General features: G+C 38.8%; 1 non-coding gene across 1 annotated transcript; it reads left to right on the top strand.

The window, feature by feature from the left end:
* Window positions 1–708: 708 nt before the first annotated feature.
* Window positions 709–827, top strand: LOC123774203 (5S ribosomal RNA). Its single transcript, XR_006774914.1, has one exon. It is a non-coding gene; the product is annotated as a 5S ribosomal RNA (ribosomal RNA).
* Window positions 828–17,701: the final 16,874 nt, after the last annotated feature.

The raw sequence follows: 17,701 nt of genomic DNA, 5'->3' as shown, positions 1-17,701 counted from the left end.
TTAGAACAAGAACTCCCACAACTGGTTAGAAATGTTAGAAAAGAGATATGGAGACCAAAAAGAAAGTATGAAATTTGTATAGCAGGCTAAGCAATGGCAAATCCTAAAGTTTTTTTTTAGTTATATCAAACAAAGGTTAAGGAAAGGATAGGTCCATTAAAAACCGAGACAGGTCAGATAACGGATAATGACGAAGAGATGGATAGTATTTTTAATAAATATTTTGTCTGTATTTACTAAACATAGAACATAAAAACAAAGGTAACTGCAGAAGGCATATTGGCCCATGCGAGGGAGCTCCAATATATAACCACAGAATCCCACTCAAATACATGTCCAACCCACATTTGAAACAATCAAGGGACCCGACCTCCACTGCGTTACACGGTAATTGGTTCCACAAATCAACAACCGTTACCGATCCAGTATTTACCCAAGTCTTTTCAAAATCTATACTTATCCAATTTATACCTATTGTTTTGCGTTCTTTCTTGTGTTGTTACTTTTAGTATCCGATTAATATCCCCTTTGTTATGTCCATTCATCCACTTGTAAACTTCCATCATGTCACCACTAACTCTTCTCCTTTCCAGTGAACATAAGAACATAAGAACAAAGTTAACTGCAGAAGGCCTATTGGCCCATACGAGGCAGCTCTTATCTATAACCACCCAATCCCACTCATATACTTCTCCAACCCGTGGTATGGCCAACGGCCATACCACGTTGAGAACACCGCTTCTCGTCCGATCAGCGAAGTTAAGCAACGTTGGGTTTGGTTAGTACTTGGATGGGTGACCGCCTGGGAATACCAAATGCTGTTGGCAATAATGTTTTGGAGCCGGTCGGCCGAGCGGACAGCACGCGGGACTTGTGATCCTGTGGTCCTGGGTTCGATCCCAGGCGCCGGCGAGAAACAATGGGCAGAGTTTCTTTCACCCTATGCCCCTGTAACCTAGCAGTAAATAGGTACCTGGGTGTTAGCTGTCACGGGCTGCTTCCTGGGGGTGAAGGCCTGGTCAAGGACCGGGCCGCGGGGACACTAAAAAAAAAAAGCCCCGAAATCATCTCAAGATAACCAAGATAACCCACGCTTGAAACAATCGAGGGACCCCACCTCCACCACGTTACGTGGTAATTGGTTCCTCAAATCAACAACCCTGTTACCGAACCAGTATTTACCCAAGTTTTTCCTAAACCTAAACTTATCCAATTTATACCCATTGTTTCGTGTTCCGTCTTGTGTTGATACTTTTAATACCCTATTATCTCCTTTGTTATGTCCATTCATCCACTTGTAAACCTGTATCATGTCACCCCTAACTCTTCGCCTTTCCAGTGAATGCAATTTAAGCTTTGTTAATCTTTCTTCATAAGAAAGGTTTCTAATTTGGGGAATTATCTTAGTCATCCTATGCTGGAGACGTTCAAGTGAATTTATATCCATTCTATAGTAAGGCGACCAAAACTGAACTGCATAATCTAAATGGGGCCTAACTAGAGCAAGATATAGTTGAAAAACAACACCAGGTGTCTTGTTACTAATGCTTCGATTAATTAATCCCAAAATCCTATTTGCCTTATTAAGAATATTCGTGCATTGATCCTTTGGTTTTAAATTCTTACTAATCAGAACTCCCGGATCCCTTTCGCAATCTCAACACCATCTAGCTCGTATCTTGTAACTCTCATCATTACCTAGCCTCAGAACTTTACATTTGTCAGCATTAAACTGCATCTGCCAATCTTTTGACTATTTGGGCGAGTTAGGAGTGAGGAACTAATACAGAGATTCAGGACAGCCATTGAATTAGTTAGGAGCAAGGGAGGAATCCCGATCATATGTGGCATTCTTCCAAGAATGCCTTCAGCCGAACAAGTCTATGTGGGTGGGGACGAGGACAGGTTGACGAGTTTAGCAGTTACCAGGGAGGATGTTCTTAAACAAATAGTAAAACTCAAACCAAACAAATCCCCAGGGCCGGATGAAGTGTTTGCCAGGGTGCTTAAAGAATGCAAAGAGGAGCTTTGTGACCCACTGTCAACCATATTTAATAAATCAATAGAGACAGGCAGAGTGCCAGAGTTTTGGAAAGTTGCTAATGTGATACCAGTTTTTAAGAAAGGAGATAGATCACTTGCGTCTAACTATCGACCAATTAGCCTAACGTCTATTGTGGGAAAGTTGCTCGAGTCTATAATGGCAGATAAAATTCGTCTTCATCTTGAAAAACATAAATTAATAATTGAGTCGCAACATGGTTTTATAAATGGCCGTTCATGTTTAACAAATTTGTTATCTTTTTATTCTAGCATTGTTGAGGCAGTTGATAGTGGTAAGGATTGCGATGTTTTATACCTTGACTTTAGCAAAGCTTTTGATACAGTGCCACATGAAAGACTGATTAAAAAGATAGAGTCTCATGGTATTGGGGGTGCTATATTAAGCTGGATTAGGGCATGGCTATACCAAAGGAAACAGAGAGTTAGTATAAATGGAATCAAGTCAGAGTGGGAAAATGTTGTAAGTGGAGTGCCTCAAGGCTCTGTCCTGGGACCTCTGTTGTTTATAATATATATAAATGATTTAGATTCAGGTTTGAGTAGCAACATTTGCAAATTTGCCGATGATACGAAAATCGGTAGGGAAATTAATTCGGAGGAGGACTCACTATCACTTCAAGTTGATCTAGATAGGGTTTTGAAATGGTCAAAGGATTGGCAGATGCAGTTTAATGCTGATAAATGTAAAGTTCTGAGGTTAGGTAATGATGATAGAGTTACAAGATACGAGCTAGATGGTGTTGTGATAGATGGTAGGAAAGCAAAAAGAAACTATGAAGTTCGCATAGCAGGGCAAGCAAAGACAAATCCTAAAGGGTTTTTTCAGTTATATCGTACTAAGACTAGGGAAAGGATAGGTCCATTAAAAACTGAGACAGGTCAAATAACAGATAGTGATGAAGAGATGAGTAGTATTTTTAATAAATATTTTGTATCTGTATTTACTAAAGAGGAACTTAACAATATGCCTTCAGCCGAACAAGTCTATGTGGGTGGGGACGAGGACAGGTTGACGAGTTTAGCAGTTACCAGGGAGGATGTTCTTAAACAAATAGTAAAACTCAAACCAAACAAATCCCCAGGGCCGGATGAAGTGTTTGCCAGGGTGCTTAAAGAATGCAAAGAGGAGCTTTGTGACCCACTGTCAACCATATTTAATAAATCAATAGAGTCAGGCAGAGTGCCAGAGTTTTGGAAAGTTGCTAATGTGATACCAGTTTTTAAGAAAGGAGATAGATCACTTGCGTCTAACTATCGACCAATTAGCCTAACGTCTATTGTGGGAAAGTTACTCGAATCCATAATAGCAAATAAAATTCGTCTTCATCTTGAAAAACATAAATTAATAATTGAGTCGCAACATGGTTTTATAAATGGCCGTTCATGTTTAACAAATTTGTTATCTTTTTATTCTAGCATTGTTGAGGCAGTTGATAGTGGTAAGGATTGCGATGTTGTATACCTTGACTTTAGCAAAGCTTTTGATACAGTGCCACATGAAAGACTGATTAAAAAGATAGAGTCTCATGGTATTGGGGGTGCTATATTAAGCTGGATTAGGGCATGGCTATACCAAAGGAAACAGAGAGTTAGTATAAATGGAATCAAGTCAGAGTGGGAAAATGTTGTAAGTGGGGTTCCTCAGGGCTCTGTCCTGGGACCTCTGTTGTTTATAATATATATAAATGATTTAGATTCAGGTTTGAGTAGCAACATTTGCAAATTTGCCGATGATACGAAAATCGGTAGGGAAATTAATTCGGAGGAGGACTCACTATCACTTCAAGTTGATCTAGATAGGGTTTTGAAATGGTCAAAGGATTGGCAGATGCAGTTTAATGCTGATAAATGTAAAGTTCTGAGGTTAGGTAAGGATGATAGAGTTACAAGATACGAGCTAGATGGTGTTGTGATTGCGAAGTCGGATTGCGAAAGGGATCTGGGAGTTATGATTAGTAAGAATTTAAAACAAAAGGATCAATGCATAAATGTTCGTAATAAGGCAAATCGGACACTTGGATTTATTAATCGCAGCGTTAGTAACAAGACACCTGGTGTGGTTCTCAAGCTATATCTTGCTCTAGTTAGGCCCCATTTAGATTATGCAGTTCAGTTTTGGTCGCCATATTATAGAATGGATATAAATTCACTTGAACGTGTCCAGCGTAGGATGACTAAGTTAATTCCCCAAATTAGAAATCTTTCATATGAAGAAAGATTAACAAAGCTTAAGTTGCATTCACTGGAAAGGCGAAGAGTTAGGGGCGACATGATAGAGGTTCACAAGTGGGTGAATGGACATAACAAGGGGGATATTAATAGGGTATTAAAAGTATCAACACAGGACAGAACACGAAACAATGGGTATAAATTGGATAAGTTTAGATTTAGGAAAGACTTGGGTAAATACTGGTTCAGTAACAGGGTTGTAGATTTGTGGAACCAATTGCCACGTAACGTGGTGGAGGTGGGGTCCCTCGATTGTTTCAAGCGCGGGTTGGACAAGTATATGAGTGGGATTGGGTGGTTATAGAATAGGAGCTGCCTCGTATGGGCCAATAGGCCTTCTGCAGTTACCTTTGTTCTTATGTTCTTATGTGATTGCGAAGTCGGATTGCGAAAGGGATCTGGGAGTTATGATTAGTAAGAATTTAAAACAAAAGGATCAATGCATAAATGTTCGTAATAAGGCAAATCGGACACTTGGATTTATTAATCGCAGCGTTAGTAACAAGACACCTGGTGTGGTTCTCAAGCTATATCTTGCTCTAGTTAGGCCCCATTTAGATTATGCAGTTCAGTTTTGGTCGCCATATTATAGAATGGATATAAATTCACTTGAACGTGTCCAGCGTAGGATGACTAAGTTAATTCCCCAAATTAGAAATCTTTCATATGAAGAAAGATTAACAAAGCTTAAGTTGCATTCACTGGAAAGGCGAAGAGTTAGGGGCGACATGATAGAGGTTTACAAGTGGGTGAATGGACATAACAAGGGGGATATTAATAGGGTATTAAAAGTATCAACACAGGACAGAACACGAAACAATGGGTATAAATTGGATAAGTTTAGATTTAGGAAAGACTTGGGTAAATACTGGTTCAGTAACAGGGTTGTAGATTTGTGGAACCAATTGCCACGTAACGTGGTGGAGGTGGGGTCCCTCGATTGTTTCAAGCGCGGGTTGGACAAGTATATGAGTGGGATTGGGTGGTTATAGAATAGGAGGTGCCTCGTATGGGCCAATAGGCCTTCTGCAGTTACCTTTGTTCTTATGTTCTTATGTTCTTATGTGATTGCGAAGTCGGATTGCGAAAGGGATCTGGGAGTTATGATTAGTAAGAATTTAAAACAAAAGGATCAATGCATAAATGTTCTTAATAAGGCAAATCGGACACTTGGATTTATTAATCGCAGCGTTAGTAACAAGACACCTGGTGTGGTTCTCAAGCTATATCTTGCTCTAGTTAGGCCCCATTTAGATTATGCAGTTCAGTTTTGGTCGCCATATTATAGAATGGATATAAATTCACTTGAACGTGTCCAGCGTAGGATGACTAAGTTAATTCCCCAAATTAGAAATCTTTCATATGAAGAAAGATTAACAAAGCTTAAATTGCATTCACTGGAAAGGCGAAGAGTTAGGGGTGACATGATAGAGGTTTACAAGTGGATGAATGGACATAACCGGGGGGATATTAATAGGGTATTAAAAGTATCAACACAGGACAGAACACGAAACAATGGGTATAAATTGGATAAGTTTAGATTTAGGAAAGACTTGGGTAAATACTGGTTCAGTAACAGGGTTGTTGATTTGTGGAACCAATTGCCACGTAACATTGTGGAGGTGGGGTCCCTCGATTGTTTCAAGCACGGGTTGGACAAGTATATGAGTGGGATTGGGTGGTTATAGAATAGGAGCTGCCTCGTATGGGCCAACAGGCCTTCTGCAGTTGCCTTTGTTCATAAGAACATAAGAACAAAGGTAACTGCAGAAGGCCTATTGGCCCATACGAGGCAGCTCCTATTCTATAACCACCCAATCCCACTCATATACTTGTCCAACCCGCGCTTGAAACAATCGAGGGACCCCACCTCCACCACGTTACGCGGCAATTGGTTCCACAAATCTACAACCCTGTTACTGAACCAGTATTTACCCAAGTCTTTCCTAAATCTAAACTTATCCAATTTATACCCATTGTTTCGTGTTCTGTCCTGTGTTGATACTTTTAATACCAACACAGGACAGAACACGAAACAATGGGTATAAATTGGATCTTATGTTCTTATGGTTCTTATGTTCTTATGTTCTTATGAAAGGGAGTGGGAAATGAATGGATGTCGAGGGCACTTGGTGTCAATTGCCGGCTGGAAAGATATTGCAAATCAAATGCAATATCTTTCATAGACAACTGGGAACACTTCTATGGAAGAAATTAAATGTATGCTCATGATGGGGTGCATCTATCCAGGGCTGGGGTTGTTGCTGTTGCGAACTCGTTGGAACCAGTGGTTAGAGGTGTTTGTTTGGGTTTAAACTGTTAGTAGATAGTGGTATGGGAATTGATTTGGAGGAAGGAGGTAATAAAAGTATGTGTTCGTGGGAGAAAATAATTGGCAAAATGATCAGGGAAAGAAAAGGGCCTCAAAATAACAATTCACTTAGGGTATATTACACTAACAGTAGAAGTCTAAGAAATAAAATTAACGAATTAAATGCTCTTGTCTGCACAGAAAAAATTGATATTATTGCACTTACCGAAACGTGGATGAATGTAGAAAACAGAGAACTATTAGCTGAATATTAAATAAATGGATTTAAACTATTTCACACAGATAGATATATTAGACGAGGAGGGGGAGTAGCCATATATGTTAGGGACAATTTGAAATGTAGTCTCAAAGAGGGAATCAAAACTGAGCAACACTCAGAAACTATTTGGATAGAATTATACGAAAAAGCAAATAATATTATAATAGGAGTTATATATAGGCCACCAAATTTAGACAGAATGGAAGCAAAGCATCTATGGGATGAAATATCTAGGGCATCTAGATCTAACAGTATTTACGTCATGGGTGACTTTAATTTTAGTGGAATAAATTGGTTGAACAAAACAGGGAATAGTGAAGCAGAAGATTTTCTAGAATTAATTGACGATTGCTTTCTTACGCAAGACATTAAGGAACCAACGCGGGAAAATAATATTTTAGATTTAGTGTTAACTAACAGGGAAACACAAATTAATGACATCGAAATAGGGAGTGAGCTAGGGAACAGTGATCACAAAGTTATCAGATTTAGCATAGAATGGAATAGACCTGTAGGAGAAAATTCTGTTAAAGTGCCAGATTTTCGAAAAGCTGATTTTAATAGCCTAAGAAATTCTTTGGGTCAAATTAATTGGAATGTCTTGGGTATGGGGTGGGGGCCGGTCTTGGAGCGAGACATGAACCCAGCGATAGGTGACGTAAATGGGGATTTCGATGTGGATTCAATATATAACTCATTTGAGAATATTCTAAACAAAGCACAGGAACGTAGTATACCATACAAATTAAACAGATCGAATACCAATGACCCAAAGTGGATAACAAAGAATTTGAAGAACCTTATAGGTAAAAAGAGAGCTTGGTACAAAAGGATTAAAAATGGGGAGGTCACTTTAGAACAGGAATTCGTACAACTGGTTAGAAATGTTAAAAAAGAGATAAGGAAAGCAAAAAGAAACTATGAAGTTCGCATAGCAGGCAAGCAAAGACAAATCCTAAAGGGTTTTTTCAGTTATATCATACTAAGACTAGGGAAAGGATAGGTCCATTAAAAACTGAGACAGGTCAAATAACAGATAGTGATGAAGAGATGAGTAGTATTTTTAATAAATATTTAGTATCTGTATTTACTAAAGAGGAACTTAACAATATGCCTTCAGCCTAACAAGTCTATGTGGGTGGGGACGAGGACAGATTGACGAATTTAGCAGTTACCAGGGAGGATGTTCTTAAACAAATAGTAAAACTCAAACCAAACAAATCCCCAGGGCCGGATGAAGTGTTTGCCAGGGTGCTTAAAGAATGCAAAGAGGAGCTTTGTGACCCACTGTCAACCATATTTAATAAATCAATAGAGTCAGGCAGAGTGCCAGAGTTTTGGAAAGTTGCTAATGTGATACCAATTTTTAAGAAAGGAGATAGATCACTTGCGTCTAACTATCGACCAATTAGCCTAACGTCTATTGTGGGAAAGTTACTCGAATCTATAATAGCAAATAAAATTCGTCTTCATCTTGAAAAACATAAATTAATAATTGAGTCGCAACATGGTTTTATAAATGGCCGTTCATGTTTAACAAATTTGTTATCTTTTTATTCTAGCATAGTTGAGGCAGTTGATAGTGGTAAGGATTGTGATGTTGTGTACCTTGACTTTAGCAAAGCTTTTGATACAGTGCCACATGAAAGACTGATTAAAAAGATAGAGGCTCATGGTATTGGGGGTGCTATATTAAACTGGATTAGGGCATGGCTATACCAAAGGAAACAGAGAGTTAGTATAAATGGAGTCAAGTCGGAGTGGGAAAATGTTGTAAGTGGAGTGCCTCAAGGCTCTGTCCTGGAACCTCTGTTGTTTATAATATATATAAATGATTTAGATTCAGGTTTGAGTAGCAACATTTGCAAATTTGCCGATGATACGAAAATCGGTAGGGAAATTAATTCGGAGGAGGACTCACTATCACTTCAAGTTGATCTAGATAGGGTTTTGAAATGGTCAAAGGATTGGCAGATGCAGTTTAATGCTAATAAATGTAAAGTTCTGAGGTTAGGTAATGATGATAGAGTTACAAGATACGAGCTAGATGGTGTTGAGATTGCGAAGTCGGATTGCGAAAGGGATCTGGGAGTTATGATTAGTAAGAATTTAAAACAAAAGGATCAATGCATAAATGTTCGTAATAAGGCAAATCGGACACTTGGATTTATTAATCGCAGCGTTAGTAACAAGACACCTGGTGTGGTTCTCAAGCTATATCTTGCTCTAGTTAGGCCCCATTTAGATTTTGCAGTTCAGTTTTGGTCGCCATATTATAGAATGGATATAAATTCACTTGAACGTGTCCAGCGTAGGATGACTAAGTTAATTCCCCAAATTAGAAATCTTTCATATGAAGAAAGATTAACAAAGCTTAAGTTGCATTCACTGGAAAGGCGAAGAGTTAGGGGTGACATGATAGAGGTTTACAAGTGGGTGAATGGACATAACAAAGGGGATATTTATAGGGTATTAAAAGTATCAACACAAGACAGAACACGAAACAATGGGTATAAATTGGATAAGTTTAGATTTAGGAAAGACTTGGGTAAATACTGGTTCAGTAACAGGGTTGTTGATTTGTGGAACCAATTGCCGCATAACATTGTGGAGGTGGGGTCCCTCGATTGTTTCAAGCATGGGTTGGACATGTATATGAGTGGGAATGGGTGGTTATAAATAGGAGCTGCCTCGTATGGGCCAATAGGCCTTCTGCAGTTGCGTTTGTTCTTATGTTCTTATATATTATAAACAACAGAGGTCCCAGGACAGAGCCCTGAGGCACCCCACTTACAACATTTTCCCACTCTGACTTGACTCCATTTATACTAACTCTCTGTTTCCTTTGGTATAGCCATGCCCTAATCCAGCTTAATATAGCACCCCCAATACAATGAGACTCTAACTTTTTAATCAGTCTTTCATGTGGCACTGTATCAAAAGCTTTGCTAAAGTCAAGGTACACAACATCGCAATCCTTACCACTCTCAACTGCCTCAACAATGCTAGAATAAAAAGATAACAAATTTGTTAAACATGAACGGCCATTTATAAAACCATGTTGCGACTCAATTATTAATTTATGTTTTTCAAGATGAAGACGAATTTTATTTGCTATTATAGATTCGAGTAACTTTCCCACAATAGACGTTAGGCTATATTGGTTCATAGTTAAACGCAAGTGATCTATCTCCTTTCTTAAAAACTGGTATCACATTAGCAACTTTCCAAAACTCTGGCACTCTGCCTGACTCTATTGATTTATTAAATATGGTTGACAGTGGGTCACAAAGCTCCTCTTTTCATTCTTTAAGCACCCTGGCAAACACTTCATCCGGCCCTGGGGATTTGTTTGGTTTGAGTTTTACTATTTGTTTAAGAACATCCTCTCTGGTAACTGTTAAACTCGTCAAGCTGTCCTCGTCCCCACCCACATAGACTTCTTCGGCTGAAGGCATATTGTTAAGTTCCTCTTTAGTAAATACAGATACAAAATATTTATTAAAAATACTACTCATCTCTTCATCACTATCTGTTATTTGACCTGTCTCAGTTTTTAATGGACCTATCCTTTCCCTAGTCTTAGTACGATATAATTGAAAAAACCCTTTAGGATTTGTCTTTGCTTGCCCTGCTATGCGAACTTCATAGTTTCTTTTTGCATTCCTTATCTCTTTTTTAACATTTCTAACCAGTTGTACGAATTCCTGTTCTAAAGTGACCTCCAAATTTTTAATCCTTTTGTACCAAGCTCTCTTTTTACCTATAAGGTTCTTCAAATTCTTTGTTATCCACTATGGGTCATTGGTATTCGATCTATTCAATTTGTATGGTATACTACGTTCCTGTGCTTTGTTTAGAATATTCTTAAATAAGTTATATATTGAATCCACATCGAAATCCCCATTTACGTCACCTATCGCTGGGTTCATGTCTCGCTCCAAGACCGGCCCCCACCCCATACCCAAGACTTTCCAATCAATTTGACCCAAAAAATTTCTAAGGCTATTAAAATCAGTTTTTCAAAAATCTGGCACTTTAACAGAATTTTCTGCTACAGGTCTATTCCATTCTATGCTAAATCTGATTTCCCTGTTAGTTAACACTAAATCTAAAATATTATTTTCCCGTGTTGGTTGCTTAATGTGTTGCGTAAGAAAGCAATCGTCAATTAATTCTAGAAAATCTTCTGCTTCACTATTCCCTGTTTTGTTCAATTAGTTTATTCCACTAAAATTAATGTCACCCATGACGTAAATACTGTTAGATCTAGATGCCCTAGATATTTCATCCCATAGATGCTTTGCTTCCATTTGTCTAAATTTGGTGGCCTATATATAACTCCTATTATAATATTATTTGCTTTTTCGTATAATTCTATCTAAATTGTTTCTGTGTGTGGCTCAGTTTTGATTCCCTCTTTGAGACTACCTTTCAAATTGTCCCTAACATATATGGCTACTCCCCCTCCTCGTCTAATATATCTATCTGTGTGAAATAGTTTAAATCCATTTATTTGATATTCAGCTAATAGTTCTCTATTTTCTACATTCATCCACGTTTCGGTAAGTGCAATAATATCTATTTTTTCTGTGCAGACAAGAGCATTTAATTCATTAATATTATTTCTTATACTTCTACTGTTAGTGTAATATACTCTAAGTGAATTGTTATTTTGAGGCCCTTCTCTTTCCCTGATCATTTTGCCAATTCCTTTCTCCCACAAACACATACTTTTATTACCTCCTTCTTCCAAATCAATTCCCATACCTCTATCTACTAACAGTTTTAACCCAAACAAACACCTCTAACCACTTCTTCCAACGAGTTCGCAACAGCAACAACCCCAGCTCTCGATAGATGCACCCCTTCACGAGCATACATTTCATTTCTTCCATAGAAGTGTTCCCAGTTGTCTATGAAAGATATTGCATTTGATTTGCAATATCTTTCCAGCCGGCAATTGACACCAAGTGCCCTCGATATTCATTCATTTCCTACTCCCTTTCTTGGAAGAATGCCACATATGATCGGGATTCCTCCCTTGCTCCTAACTAATTCAATGGCTGTCCTGAATCTCTGTATTAGTTCCTCACTCCTAACTCGTCCAACATCATTACCCCCTGCACTAATACAAATAATGGGTTTGTTTCCATTTCCTGTCATAATATCATTCATGTTTCCAACAATATCACCAATTCCAGCTCCCGGATAGCAAACCCTTAATCTGTTCCCCCTATCTCTGGCACAAAACGTTCTGTCTAAATACCTCACCTGGGAATCTCCCACAACCAAAATTCGCTTCGATTCTTCCTTTTCCTTTCGAGCAGTTTGAGGGACCTGCGCTTCAATGCTCCTCGTTACTTTGTCTTTGCCACCTCGTTGAACAACAGGTTCAACACAGCACTCGTCCTCTAATACGTCTAATGCGTTAAAAGTCCTTAGGTGTACGGTATTAGTTGTCGGTTTTGCCAAGGTCTTCTTAAGACCCCTGTCTTTCACAACTTGCCAAGACGAGGTCTTCTTCATACTGGTCCCGTCAGTCCTCTTTAATGAGGTCCCGTCAATACTGGCCTCCTCCTTCGTTTCCTCCCGAAGTCGTAGCCGTCGTACCTCCTCCCGCAGGGAATCCATCTCTGCTCTCAGAGCTCCAACCAGACTCACCAAATCTTTTACTAATCCTTCCATTATTGCAATAATAATGTTATTAGAATCGGAGCTCCAGATCAACTTGAAGTGATAGTGAGTCCTCCTCCGAATTAATTTCCCTACTGATTTTCGTATCATCGGCAAATTTGCAAATGTTGCTACTCAAACCTGAATCTAAATCATTTATATATATTATAAACAACAGAGGTCCCAGGACAGAGCCCTGAGGCACCTCACTTACAACATTTTCCCACTCTGACTTGACTCCATTTATATTAACTCTCTGTTTCCTTTGGTATAGCCATGATTGATGATTGATAAAGATTAAGCCACCCAAGAGGTGGCACGGGCATGAATAGCCCGTAAGTGGTACAATATTTTTTTTTCTCAGTATTCTGAGGTTGCATTTAACCATCAGGCTGTTATCGTGGGGGGAGGATACTGCTTCACAGTCTTTATGAGGGTGTCCAGCTGCTGGACACCTTTGTTGACCAGGAGAGTGGCTGTGTTGATGGCTTCAGGGTGGCCACTGCATGATTCAGGAACTCTTAAAGCTCTTCTAAGGTCATTGGTTGCTTCACATTCCAGAAGATAGTGAAGTAATGGCTTTTCTTTGACAGTTTGGCAGAAGATGCATTCTCTCTGTCGGAGTTCACCAATCTCCCAGTTGCATCTGTAACCTAGACGTAGTCTATATAGCCTAACTGCTATTTCCCTGTGGATTCCTTTTGGGATATTTAACCTTTCTAATTTGGTTGCCTGAAGATACCATGTTGCAGATGGCGAACCTTCAGTTATTCTTTGGTGCAGGTAGGCTTTGTTGAGATGTGAGAGTTTTTTGGTGATGATGTTTTTTATGTTCTCTAGGCTGGGTTGAATTGTTTTATGTATCACTGGATGACGAGTTGCCAATTTAGCAATTTCATCAGCTTTTTCATTTAATGGGATTCCAATATGGGATGGGATCCAGTTTAAAGTTATGTTGAGGCCTTTGCCTTTAGCGACTGCTCCTTGATACAAAATGGTGGTAATTATTTCCACATTATCTTTCCACTGTTTTTGTCCTAGTATTTGAAGTGCAGCTTTTGAGTCTGTGTGTATGATTGCATTTTGAGTGTTTTGTGCAATCACATATGCGAATGCCTGTTGTATGGCAAACAGCTCAGTTTGGGTTGATGATACTAGTCCTCCCAGTCTCCAATATGCCTGAACGCTGGTCGTGCAAAGAGCAGCGCCAGCACTCTCATTTTCTGTGTCCACCGATCCGTCTGTGAAGATGTGGGTGGCTCCTGCTACTGCTATGCTATACATTTGCTCTTCTATTATGCGCTTTAGGATTGTCGGATCATAGGCAGCCTTTTTCATTGGGAGACTTTCTATTACTATTTTGAAAGTAGGCTCTTCCCACGGCGCGGAAGGAGTGTAATTTGGGTGTGGATGATCACCCTCTCTATCAAGAATCATGTTTTTTAAATGTAGTCTGTTTAGGACTTTTCCTGCTCTTGCAACCCAAGAGTTTCCATTGTTTTGGCCTAGTCCAACCACCAAGGTCTGCCATACTGGGATTGGATCAGAAGAAATAATTATCTTACTGATAATTGTAGCTGTCCTTTGTGATATTCTTTCTTGTAGAGAGGGCATATAGCCATGCCCTAATCCAGCTTAATATAGCACCCCCAATACCATGAGCTTCTATTTTTTTAATTAGTCTTTCATGTGGCACTGTATCAAAAGCTTTGCTAAAGTCAAGGTACACAACATCACAATCCTTACCACTATCAACTGCCTCAACTATGCTGGAATAAAAAGTTAGCAAATTTGTTAAACATGAACGGCCATTTGTAAAACCAAGTTGCGACTCATTTATTAATTTATGTTTTTCAAGATGGAGACGAATTGTATTTGCAATTATTGATTCAAGTAACTTTCCCACAATAGACGTTAGGCTAATTGGCCGATAGTTTGACGCAAGTGATCTATCTCCTTCCTTAAAAATTGGTACCACATTAGCTACCTTCCATGACTCTGGCACTCTGCCTGACTCTATTGATTTATTAATTAATGTCACCCCTGTCATGTCACCCCTTACTCTTCGCATTTCCAGTGAATGCAACTTAAGCTTTGTTAATCTTTCTTCATATGAAAGATTTCTAATTTGGGGAATTAACTTAGTCATCCTACGTTGGACACGTTCAAGTGAATTTATATCCATTCTATAATACGGCGACCAAAACTGAACTGCATAATCTAAATGGGGCCTAACCAGAGCAAGATATAGCTTAAGAACCACACCTGGGGTCTTGTTACTAACGCTTCGATTAATAAATCCCAGTGTCCTATTCGCCTTATTACGAACATTCATGCATTGATCCTTTTATTTTAAATTCTTACTAATCATAACTCCCAGATCCCTTTCGCAATCCGACTTCGCAATCTCAACACCATCTAGCTCGTATCTTGTAACTCTATTATCATTACCTAGCCTCAGAACTTTACATTTATCAGCTTTAAACTGCATTTGCCAATCATTTGACCATTTCAAAACCCTATTTGGCCGATAGAGGCAAAAATATATTGGTATTGGGGGTGCTATATTAAGCTGGATTAGGGCATGGCTATACCAAAGGAAACAGAGAGTTAGTATAAATGGAATCAAGTCAGAGTGGGAAAATGTTGTAAGTGGAGTGCCTCAAGGCTCTGTCCTGGGACCTCTGTTGTTTATAATATATATAAATGATTTAGATTCAGGTTTGAGTAGCAACATTTGCAAATTTGCCGATGATACGAAAATCGGTAGGGAAATTAATTCGGAGGAGGACTCACTATCACTTCAAGTTGATCTAGATAGGGTTTTGAAATGGTCAAAGGATTGGCAGATGCAGTTTAATGCTGATAAATGTAAAGTTCTGAGGTTAGGTAATGATGATAGAGTTACAAGATACGAGCTAGATGGTGTTGTGATTGCGAAGTCGGATTGCGAAAGGGATCTGGGAGTTATGATTAGTAAGAATTTAAAACAAAAGGATCAATGCATAAATGTTCGTAATAAGGCAAATCGGACACTTGGATTTATTAATCGCAGCGTTAGTAACAAGACACCTGGTGTGGTTCTCAAGCTATATCTTGCTCTAGTTAGGCCCCATTTAGATTATGCAGTTCAGTTTTGGTCGCCATATTATAGAATGGATATAAATTCACTTGAACGTGTCCAGCGTAGGATGACTAAGTTAATTCCCCAAATTAGAAATCTTTCATATGAAGAAAGATTAACAAAGCTTAAGTTGCATTCACTGGAAAGGCGAAGAGTTAGGGGTGACATGATAGAGGTTTACAAGTGGATGAATGGATATAAACGGGGGGATATTAATAGGGTATTAAAAGTATCAACACAGGACAGAACACGAAACAATGGATATAAATTGGATAAGTTTAGATTTAGGAAAGACTTGGGTAAATACTGGTTCAGTAACAGGGTTGTTGATTTGTGGAACCAATTGCCGCGTAACATTGTGGAGGTGGGGTCCCTCGATTGTTTCAAGCACGGGTTGGACAAGTATATGAGTGGGATTGGGTGGTTATAGAATAGGAGCTGCCTCGTATGGGCCAATAGGCCTTCTGCAGTTACCTTTGTTCTTATGTTCTTATGTTCTTATGTTCTATCTAGGCCAACTTGAAGTGATAGTGAGTCCTCCTCCGAATTAATTTCCCTACCGATTTTCGTATCATCGGCAAATTTGCAAATGTTGCTACTCAAACCTGAATCTAAATCATTTATATATATTATAAACAACAGAGGTCCCAGGACAGAGCCCTGAGGCACCCCACTTACAACATTTTCCCACTCTGACTTGACTCCATTTATACTAACTCTGTTTCCTGTGGTATAGCCATGTAGGGCATGGCTATACCACAGGAATTCTGATTTATACAGCTTAATATAGCACCCCCAATACCATGAGACTCTAACTTTTTAATCAGTCTTTTATGTGGCACTGTATCAAAAGCTTTGCTAAAGTCAAGGTACGCAACATCGCAATCCTTACCACTATCAACTGCCTCAACAATGCTAGAATAAAAAGATAACAAATTTGTTAAACATGAACGGCCATTTATAAAACCATGTTGCGACTCAATTATTAATTTATGTTTTTCAAGATGAAGACGAATTTTATTTGCTATTATAGATTCGAGTAACTTTCCCACAATAGACGTTAGGCTAATTGGTCGATAGTTAGACGCAAGTGATCTATCTCCTTTCTTAAAAACTGGTATCACATTAGCAACTTTCCAAAACTCTGGCACTCTGCCTGGCTCTATTGATTTATTAAATATGGTTGACAGTGGGTCACAAAGTTTCTCTTTGCATTCTTTAAGCACCCTGGCAAACAATTCATCCGGCCCTGGGGATTTGTTTGGTTTGAGTTTTACTATTTGTTTAAGAACATCCTCCCTGGTAACTGTTAAACTCGTCAACCTGTCCTCGTCCCCACCCACATAGACTTGTTCGGCTGAAGGCATATTGTTAAGTTCCTCTTTAATAAATACAGATACAAAATATTTATTAAAAATACTACTCATCTCTTCATCACTATCTGTTATATGACCTGTCTCAGTTTTTAATGGACCTATCCTTTCCCTAGTCTTAGTACGATATAACTGAAAAAACCCTTTAGGATTTGTCTTTGCTTGCCCTGCTATGCGAACTTCATAGTTTCTTTTTGCTTTCCTTATCTCTTTTTTAACATTTCTAACCAGTTGTACGAATTCCTGTTCTAAAGTGACCTCCCCATTTTTAATCCTTTTGTACCAAGCTCTCTTTTTACCTATAAGGTTCTTCAAATTCTTTGTTATCCACTTTGGGTCATTGGTATTCGATCTATTCAATTTGTATGGTATACTACGTTCCTGTGCTTTGTTTAGAATATTCTTAAATAAGTTATATATTGAATCCACATCGAAATCCCCATTTACGTCACCTATCGCTGGGTTCATGTTTCGCTCCAAGACCGGCCCCCACCCCATACCCAAGACTTTCCAATCAATTTGACCCAAAAAAATTCTAAGGCTATTAAAATCAGCTTTTCGAAAATCTGGCACTTTAACAGAATTTTCTCCTACAGGTCTATTCCATTCTATGCTAAATCTGATTTCTTTGTGACCACTGTTCC

The sequence above is a fragment of the Procambarus clarkii genome, chromosome 73 (genome assembly GCF_040958095.1).
Source record: "Procambarus clarkii isolate CNS0578487 chromosome 73, FALCON_Pclarkii_2.0, whole genome shotgun sequence".
NCBI lineage: Eukaryota > Metazoa > Arthropoda > Malacostraca > Decapoda > Cambaridae > Procambarus > Procambarus clarkii.
Note: the sequence above shows the minus strand (reverse complement) of the source record. Positions and strands in the feature narration are given on the sequence as shown.